Source organism: Hippopotamus amphibius, chromosome 12 (genome assembly GCF_030028045.1).
Source record: "Hippopotamus amphibius kiboko isolate mHipAmp2 chromosome 12, mHipAmp2.hap2, whole genome shotgun sequence".
NCBI classification, from domain to species: domain Eukaryota; kingdom Metazoa; phylum Chordata; class Mammalia; order Artiodactyla; family Hippopotamidae; genus Hippopotamus; species Hippopotamus amphibius.
Genome location: NC_080197.1, coordinates 83,107,762 through 83,118,512, shown reverse-complemented (window position 1 = coordinate 83,118,512; position 10,751 = coordinate 83,107,762).

The window sequence follows — 10,751 nt, the reverse complement described above, 5'->3', positions numbered from 1 at the left end:
CAGTGCCAATGCCAAAGTAAATACCAAATTGGTGCTGGAACCTTGGGAAACACTTGATAAAGCGCAGAGTCAATGCCCTCTGGCAGCAGGAGGTGGATGAGTGGATGTGGGGGCAGGTGAAGGATGAGGGAGAAAGGGAACCCAGGGAGGGGTCTTTTGGCCAGGGGGTCTGAGCCCTGTCAGGGTTACCTAGGATGGTTTCCCTGAATTTCACGGCCGAGGCCTTGGGGTTGGACCCCTCAGATTTCTGAGTGAACATTTTGGAACTGATAGTACATGCTCATGAGAAGGAACGTTTGAATGAATCAGGGGAGAGGGCAGAGCAGTGTTTAGTGGGCGGGTGGGCAGAGACACACAAAGAGATGGAGACACATGCAAAGAAAGGTGGGAAGAGAGGGACCAGTAGGAAGAGGGAGAGATTTGGAGAGATAGAAAGTTAAGAGAGACCGAGAGAGAGAGAGAATCAGAGAGAGAGAGAGGGGCAGGGAGAGGCAATAAAAAGTCTGTCTTTAGAGCAGGAGAGGAATGTATGCAACAGAACTTCTTTGAGTCACATTACAAAGGGACACGGTATCTCATAGTCATGGCAGTGTTTCATTAGGATTTCCATCCCTTGGTGAATGCCAGCATCGAAAGTCCTATACTTTTCCCAGACAAACCTCTTTGAGGTTGTTCTCTGGATGCTGATTGTGTGTTATCTTAGTAATGCTAACATCCCAATTTAAAGGGAGTCTCCTTGCGTGTCTCTGACTATGATTTATTGTTCATGATACTGATGATTGAACTTGTTCATCACTTTGAACTTCAAATCAGCAATGGAATAAATTATACTCAGGTAACATATATTTTCCCCCCTGAGAATATAAATTTCATCATTTAAGACATCGTGAAATACATTCATCACCACGCACACACACAGACACAAGTCCGTCCCTGTTCTTCACGTTTGGGCTCGTGGAGAGAAGATTGTGGTCGACCCTGGTGGCTGCAGCTTGGAAAGGCTTCCCAAGGTCCCTGGGAATTAGGATAGAACTGGGTATTGGCAGGTAACCTATCAAAGACAGTGGGTTTTATCTGGCCGGAAGAGAGGTCAGGGTTGGGATGGGATGGGTCCCTGTTCTGAGTGGTGTGACCCAGCCTCCACCCCCAGGAGTGAACAGTTTGAAGTTTCAGGGAGATGCCTTCCTACTCTGATGACAGGGAAGTTCAGACCCAGCTGAGGGAGGGAGGCCATGAAGCCGTTTTCCCTGGCTGGGGTGGGGGGTCAGAATGGAGCCCCAGGAGGGTTAGTAAGGGCTGGCTGGGAAATGAGAAGTGAACACCTGTACCTGTGAGATGCATGGTGTCTGGGCACACCTGCCCCCATGTGTGTGATCCGGAGCTGAGACTCTGAGTGTGACATATTCAGCAGGCCTCCTCCAGGTTAGGTAAAGACACACACTGTGCAAGGACCTAAACAGCTCTGCTGACCCTCCACTTGGAAGGCTGAGGCTGGATGGCATCTCCAAGGGCTCTCTGTCCAGTTCCCTGACCTGCCTCCCTTCTGTGGAGCCCTGGCTGAAGCACAGGGGGCAAAATTTGCTGGCACTCACCCACCGTCTCCTGTGTCTTCACCCTCTTCTCTCCCTTTCGTTGTTCTTACTCATCTGTGTAACTCTTCCCTGCTTTATTTTTAAAACACTTATTTATTTATTTATTGGCTGTGTTGAGTCTTTGTTGCTGTGCGCGCGGGCTACTCTTCCTTGCAGAGCGTGGGCTTCTCTTGCTGCGCACCACAGGCTCTAGGCGCTTGGGCTTCAGTAGTTGTGGCACATGGGCTCAACAGTTGTGGCTCGTGGGCTCTAGAGCACAGGCTCAGTAGTTGCGGCGCACAAGCTTAGTTGCTCCGCGGCATGTGGGATCTTCCTGGACCAGGGCTCTAACCTGTGTCCCCTGCATTGGCAGGCGAATTCTTAACCACTGTGTTACCAGGGAAGCCCCCTGTTCCCTGCTTTAAATTCCCTCTGTTAAATAATCAGATTTAGTTTTGTTTCCTAAGTTGGGCCCTGACTGGGATAGAGCAGTGATCAAACAGACAAGGTGTTTTTGGTTATGGAGTTTGTATTCTTGTTGGGGGAGGGGGGGCCCAGAATATAAACAAATACACACAGGATACTGAGAGGTGATGATGGAGGTGAGGAATAGAGAATTCCACGCTGGGGGCGGGGTGGTAAGGGAAGACCTCTTTGATAAATGACATCTGAGCTGCAGAAAGTGAGAGAGTGAAGGTGGCGGAAGAGGGGCGGGGAGAGAGGAGCTTGCTGGGCAGAAGCCCTGCAGCTGGAGCATCCTGGCATGTTGGGGACCAGCAAGAAACCAGGTGGCAGAATTCGAGTGGGCAAGAGGAGAGGTAGTGGGAAATGCATTCAGAGAAGTAGTGGGGGGTGCAGATCATTTAGGGTCTTGTAGACAATTGTGAGGACTTCTGCTTTTACTCTGAGTGACAAGCAAAGCCACAGGAGGATTTTGAGTGTGGAAGTGATATGATCTGACTTGCATCTTTTTTTTAAATTGAAGTATAGTTAATTTACAATGTTGGGTTAGTTTTGAGTGTACAGCAAAGTGATTCAGTTATACATACACACACACATATTCTTTTTCATATTCTTTTCCATATTCTTGTCCATTATACGTTATTACAAGACACTGAGTATAGTTCCTTGTGTTATACAGTAGGTCCTTGTTGTTTACCTATTTTATGTAGAGTAGTGTGCATATGTTAATCGCAAACTCCTAATTTACCCCCCACCTCTGTTCTCCCCTTGGTAACCATAAGTTTGTTTTCTACATGATCTGACTCACATCTTAAAAGGATCATTTTGGCTGCTGAGTGGAGAATAGGTTGTGGAAGCAGAGAGACCACTTTATCAGTTGTGCTTGCTGCATGTTACAGAAAACCCAAGGTAGGTTTATTTTTTTCATATTAAAAAACTCCAGAAGCACACAGTTTAGGGCTAGTAGGGTAGCTCTACAAAGTGACTAAGCACTCAAGCTTGTTCTGTATTTTTGTTTCATTATCCTGAGTGCCTGGCTTCCACCCCTACAGACACTTCATGTTCTATAATGGATGCTGAAGCTGCAGCCACGGGGCACTCTGATGGCTGCAGAAGGAGTGAGGATGAGGAAGGTCCAGCTCGTTCTCCTTTCACAAGTCTTCCCAGCAGTACCGTGCAGCACCTCCAATTATGTGGCTGGAACTGAGCCACGTGGCCGCACACAGCTGCAAGGGCAGCTGGAAAATAGAGTTTCCCTGCTGCACATGTTGTCCAGGTTTCTGTCACCAAGGAAGAAGGAGAGGATGATATTGGGTGGTCATTAATCTCCTCTACCACACAGTTAAGAGGCCATTGCAATAATCCAGGGGAGAGAGAATGTTGGCTTCTACCAGGTGGTAGTGAAGGAAATGGTTGGAGATGGTCAGATTCGATACTGTTTTCTTGGTCAATCCGACAGAATTTGCTGGAAAATTATTAGTTGCCGTTCATGCAAGAGAGGAGTCCAGGATGATGCCAGTTTTTGACTTGAGCAGCTATAAAAATGTGAGTTTCTATGGACTGAATTGAGAAGGACTTTTGAGGGAACCCAGTTGGTGAGGGTGGTGTTGGAAATCACCAGTGCTGTCTTGGCCACTTTAAGTTTGGGAGGCCTATTAGACATCCTGGTGGAGCTTTCAAGCAGGCAGTTTGATATGTAAAGCTGGAGTTCAGGGGATATTTCTAGGCTGGCTGATATTTAAGGCCAAGAGATTGGATAAGATCACCTTGAACATGCATGCAGAGAGAGAAGAGGATGAGTCAGAAAGATGGGAGGAATCAACAAAGGAGACAGGGCAGCCGTGTCCAGTGAGGAGGCAGGAGACCCAAGAGTGAGGTGGCCCGGAAGCCTCGGGGACACAGTGCCTCAAGGAGGCTGTGACAAACTGTGTCATATACTGCTGATGGGTCAAGAAAGACAAAATGAGGCTTAATCAATCAAAAGGCGGTTTATGATCTTGACAAGAGCCTTTCCAGAGTATTTATGATGGTCTAGTGTGAGCTCAGAGAAGAATGGGGATGGTATTATGCAACAGATATTCTGAAAGTTCCTTCCACTACAAAACACATAGAACCTGCATAGATCGGCTTTTTTTTTTTTAACCTGCATTACTGAGCTTGCAAGAAGTCAACGAATTCTCCAAGAGGCAAAAATCCTCAAACAAACCATAAGTTAAGACCAGAGTGACGAACAGTAAGCTGCTCTTACTTGGCAAGGAGATTCAGGGGAATCTGAAAGTTCAAAGTTCTTCTTCTTAACCGTGTCTACTCAAATACCCTCACAGCAAGATCCTACTTCTAACTTTAGCATAAGAGACCTGGAGGGGTAAAACTTTCAATTGGTGTTGTGACATTGAAACTTTTCCAATCAAACCCTTGCTGTGGTCCTCAGCTCAATTTTCCCTCAGATCATTTCGCAGGAAATGGGAGACTCCTTTAAAGTTGCCATGAAGGATTTTGCTTTCCACCTGTCTTCCCAATTGTAGATTCATAGCTCCTCTGTCTCTCTTTGTCTGTCACACTTCCCTAAATACGCATTCTAATACTGCAGGAAGAAACCAGGTGACTCTGGTATTGATAAACCACCATCATTGTTATGGCTACTAAGTGCCAAAGCTACTTGATCCCGTGATGTCTTCCTTGCTCTCCACCTGCTCTTCTTCCCGTGTTACCTCTTGTGATGATCTGAGTAATATAATGCAATGAGTGAAAAACATGGATAACCAGTGTTTCAGTTCTTCACAGCAAGGAAAGTCATCCTGCCTTCTGCTGAGAAAACCACCAGCCCTGAGTAACTTTGCCAGGCCAGATGCACAAAATGTCAAGAGAGTAATAAATAGACAAATGAGTTGGAATTCAGTGGACAAAACAATCATGTAATAAAGGATATAATAATATTATTTATATATAGTATCATTTATATATAGCATCATAAATAAAAGTAAAATTAACTTTTCAACTAGAAGAAAGTAGTTTCCTACCTTGCTTTAGGTGTAAAGTATATTCCACTTGGTTTGAAAATCTAAAAATGAAAACAAATAAAAAAGTTAGATGAACATTTAGGAAAATACCATGGGGGAGGGGTGGTGGTGAAAAAACATCTTCTTACACAAGGGATAAAAAGAGAAACTAAAAAAGAAAACAAACACTGATGATTACATACAAATTGAAAAGATACTACAAAGGTCAAAAGGTAGAGGAACCAGTGGGAACTTTTAAGTCAGGAATCAGAAAGGATAGGGAGGAGCAACTCTCTGCAGGGGAGATATAAGGGTAATCAAATAATTAACTCTCCTTGCGACAGCTAGGTCACTTTTCCTCCCTCCTCTCACTTGTTTACAGAGTGGTTGGTTCTAGGGTTTGCTCCCAGGCCAATGTGCAAGGATCAGCTGGTAAGAGAGGTCAGAGAGATGTACCTCTGGGTCTCCAAAATGGTCACAGAGAAAAAGAGAACCGTGTTATAGAGGAGCAAGATATACTAAAGCCAGTCCCTTAGAGCAAAACCATCCCCAAGTTGTCTGCTAGATCCACACAATTATGACATCCATTTATCCTGAGACTGCAGGGAGAGGCAGTCCTCCTGCACAAATGCTAAAGGTTTCAATGCCTGGTGTCTATAAATTCAACTCAGCACTTCACTTGAATCAAAACATTAGCAAACATTTGAGGATAATTAACACCATAAAAAGGCCAAGAAGAATTGATGTGATAACTAGCAAAGAAGGAAGCAGAGAAAAATGAAAAAAAAAACTTCAAAAATTATAATTACTCTCTTCAGAAAATGTTGAGAGGATATTATATTCATAAATCAATCATAGACAAAGAAGTTCTTACAAATTAAAAAATTGCTTATCAAAAGAAAGTTCCAAATGTTGTGAGACATGGCTGTAAAATAAACCACTGACTGACTGGGAAATTAAGGTATGCTTCCATAGTATAGACCAAAAAGACAAGGAGACAGAAATTATGAAGATGAAGGTAAGAGAGATGAAGGACAGGTCCAAGAGCTCAAATATGTATTTCAGAGGAGATTAGAAGAGTAAATCAGACTATAGGGGGAAGTAGAGAAGAAGAAGGAGAAGGAAAATTTAAGAAGAAAAGATATGCTTAATACTTAAAAAAAGCTTTTAATTGAAATATAGTTGATGTACAATGTTGTGTTAGTTTCAGGTGCACAGCAAAGTGATTCAGCTATACATATGTATATAAATATATTCTTTTTTTTACATTCTTTTCCATTATAGGTTATTGCAAGGTATTGAGTATAGTTCCCTGTGCTATACAGTAGGTCCTTGTCGGTTACTTAATTCTTTTGAACAGTAAGGATGTTCCTTAAAAAACTAAAAATAGAACTACCATATGACCCAGCAATCCTACTACTGGGCATATACCCTGAGAAAACCATAATTAAAAAAGACACATGTACCCCAATATTCATTGCAGCACTATTTACAATAGCCAGGACATGGAAACAACCTAAATGTCCATTGACAAATGAATGGATAAAGAAGGTCTGGTACATATATACAATGGAATATTACTCAGCCATAGAAAGGAATGAAACTGGGTCATTTGTAGAGATGCAGATGGACCTAGAATCTGTCATACGGAGTGAAGTAAGTCAGAAAGAGAAAAACAAATACCGTATATTAATGCATATATGTGGAAAATGGTACAGATGAACCCATATCCAGGGCAGGAATAGAGACACAGACATAAAGAATGGATGTGTGGACACCGGGGGTTGGGGGGAAGGGGAGGGTGGGATGAATTGGTAGATTAGGTTTGACATAAATACACTACCTTATGTAAAATAGATAGCTCGTGGGAACCTGCGGTATAGCAGGGGGATCTCGGCACAGTGCTCTGTGACGCCCTAGATGGTTGGGATGGGGGAGGTGGAGGGAGGTCCTAGAGGGGCGGGATATATGTATACATACAGCTGATTCACTTCATTGTACAGCAGAAACTAACACAACATAGTAAAGCAATTATACTCCAATAAAAAAACCCCTGCCTCCTGAGGATAGGAATAAATGAAGTGAAATTTCTGAATTCTGAATTTTAGGGATAAAGATAATAATTTGCAAGTTTCCAGAAAAAATTACACCTAAAGGAAAGTAAACTGGAATGGCATAAGACTTGTTGTCTACAAGATTAATTGTCAGTGGACAAGGAAGCAGAAGCTACTTGGTTTTGAGGAAAGAGAATTGAGAAACTGAATTTCTGTAGTTAGGAAATATGCAGAAATTAGGCAAAAATAACAAGGTCACTCATAAACCATTTCTGAAAAATTTACTCTCAACAGGTGAAACATTCTGGAAATAAGATAATGCAGATTGCAATCGTAGTTGGTAACTAAAGAAACTATTATAACTTATAGTTAAATTTAATAATAATTACTATTAGTATTGTATTTTATACATTTAAGAATTGATTCCTGTAATAAAGGAGTATGTAACATAATAATTGATTATAATATGGAAGTAATATTTCACTACTGTTTGGGAGGAATGTTGGGAAAGAGAAAATTAAAGAAATATTATATATCTTATTTTGAGGGGACAACATAGTGATTTATCAGTATTTATAGATAAATGCCTGTTTAAATAGCTTTGTTAAAAAATTAAATGTAATGACTAATAGAATGGCTATAGTATGTAGATTTTGGCAGAGATTTCAGTTGCCTATGTAATCTCCTTTATCCCCTTCTGCTTCATAATAGAATAAGGTAGTGTTATGCTCTGCTGAAAGGCCACCTTCTCTAGCCACCCTTGCAGCTAGGTATATACTAAACAGATGTACTCACAGCCACATGACTATGTTCTGGCTGATTATATGTAAGTGGAAGCACCACATGAAACTTCAGGGAAGGCTCCTCCAAGGGAGCTGATTCAGCTGAGATATGCCCTCTTTTGCTCTTCTGCCTTTTTACTTCTTGCTGCATGGAATGTGGGCATGATGGAGGGAGCCCCAGCAGCCACTTTATGATGTTGAGAATGGAAATTACACTTTGTGAATAGTGGAGAAGTAAGAAAGTGGGAGCCTGGATTCCTGAGATGGTGGAGCCGCCATCTCAGCTTTGGATTGCTTCCCTCCAGACTTCTTTTACATGTAAGAATATATATTCTTAAGCTCTTCTTATTTTAGGGCTTCTGCTTTAGTCAGTGGAATCAAATACTAATTGACCTAAAGATCCTTGAAGCCACTAGAAGAAAACTAGAAAGAGCAACCTAAAACTCAATTGATCTTGTCGAGATTGGTACAGGGAAAAAAAAAATGAAAAATACAAAAAACAAGGGAAAATACTATAAAAAATAGATGGCAGAGTCAAAAAGTAAAATCCAGTTGTATGTTTTCTATGAGAGAGGCACTGTAAATAAATGGACACGGCAAGGGTGAAAAATAAATGGATGGATAAATATATGCAAGGAATGTTACTGAAAAGAAAATGAGGTTAGCCATGTAGGCATCAAAGTGGAATCAAGGCCATGATTGTTAAGTGAAACAAAGAAGGCCATATATATATATATATATATATATATATATATATATATATATATATGGTACCATTCACCAAGAAGCTAGAATAGTCACGAAATTTCATATATCAAAACGTCTTTGCTTTGAGACAAAGAAAACAAAATCTGTCAAAAATATAACGAAAAACACAATTATGGTAGGAGACATTTAAAATGCCTTTCAAAAAAAAAAAAAAAAAGGAAAAACCCCTCAACAACATAGAAGATTTGAGAACTAGGACGAATAAGCTTTATGATGGCTTTGCACACAATAATCAAAGAATAACCATTATTTTCAATTCCCATGGGGCCTTAAATATGGGACACTGATCAATATTAGGCACTAAAGAACATTTCAATAAATCCCTAAGGTTGAAAATGTACAGGTCACGTTTCCAAAATAATGCAATATTAAGTAGAATGAAGTCGTAATCAAAATTGTAATCAAACATTTTTAACCACTTGGAAATATTTATTTTAAAAAGCAGTTTTCTAAGCATCTCTGAGTCAAAAGGAAAATGGAGCATTCAGCTACTGGTTCTTTGGGAACAGACAACAGAAGTACTTCACATCTTAATGTGTGGTTTGCAGTCCACGTGGTTCTCAGAGAATTCTTCATTTTTTGGTAATTTTTATTGCAAAATGAGACATATAGAAAGTAAAGGAACGGAACATTTAACTTTAGAGACTAGAATGTAAAAGCCAAATGAACCAAAAGAAAGTCGGAGGGAACTATAAAGGTGGAAGTCATTCAAATAGAAAACTACGAAAACTACAAAACAGAACACGAGAACCTCGGGAACTCCCTCTTCCCTGGGAGGTACCGGAGGTGCAGCCCCCTCTGCTGTGCTGGCAGCCCGGCTTGGGAGCTGGAGCCCACAGACGTGTTGGCTCCTTCATCAGCACTGCAGGTTCCAGACCCTCTGGCTACCCCTCCTCCTTGTTCATCCACTCACCTCCCTGCGACACTTCTTTTATTTAAGGCTTTGGCTCCTGGATCAGTTTTGCTTCCCATCCCATGTCCTGGCAACATCCCAGATAATGTGCATTTTCTGAAGTCCTCCAATTCTTTGACCTCCTCATTTCTAGTAAGTTTCATCTCAACTGCTTTGGCCACACATAATTCATTACCTAATTTAGCTCCATTTATGATATCATTTAGTTCAAATAGCCCCTGTTCCTAATCACAGCACCCTATTCCTAACTCTGGTGTAAATATTTCCTTCATATGTCTTCTTTCACCTTTAGTGCCTTGGCTGCTTGGGTCTCTCTATTTCCATCTTTACAATCTTCCTTTTCTGCATTAGATTTCATGATCCATCACACTCACGAAATGTCGTTCTGGTTTATTTGTGAATAGTGAGTAACTGATTTTCTTCATCTTAGCATCATTCTCTTGGAGGTGACCACAACAATGTCACTAGCTGATTTGTTGCAAACTAAAACGTTATGTCCTAAGGAATCACTGGGAGCCTAGAGGAGTCGTCAGGCTTTGGAGAGTGTGGGGATAATCTGGGAAAGCCTCATGGAGGAAGAGTGGTTGGTGTGGAGCTTGTCAGCAGGGAAAGGAGAGGCAGAGTGGGGTGGGAATGCCCCAGGGAGCCCTGAGAAGAGAAAGAGCAGTGCAAACTTCTGAAGGGGACAAAATATCATGGTGGTCCCATTAGGATGGGGGGAGCGGTTAAGTGCTGGGGATAAGGCATGGATGAAGCAACTTCTCCTGATCCCTTTTATGATTCCTGAAACCCTAGGTGGCAACTGAGTCTAGAAGTCCTCCAATCTTGCCATGTACCCTGGATCCCTCCTGTCTTCTGCCCTTCTCCAAGCAGCAGTCCACCTCCAATTCTGAAAAAGGAATTAACAAAAAAAATGTATCAGCTCCATGACAGATACAGGCACAGTTAGAGGGAAAGAGACTCAGGGAAGTTATCCCACCCACACCCTGCTCAGGTAGGAAGAGACCACAGTTGTCACTCCTGCCCCTGGGTCTCGGGGCAGGAGCCTTGTCTACAAAGGACAGAGGAGGAAGCCCTTCCTGAAACTCCAATCACTCCTCTCCAATCTTGAGCCCCCCCTGTGCCAAGCTTAAGGATAAGAGGGGGCAGTGAGGAAATACGGAGACACTAGAAGTCAGGACACCCACTCAGATCAACACTCC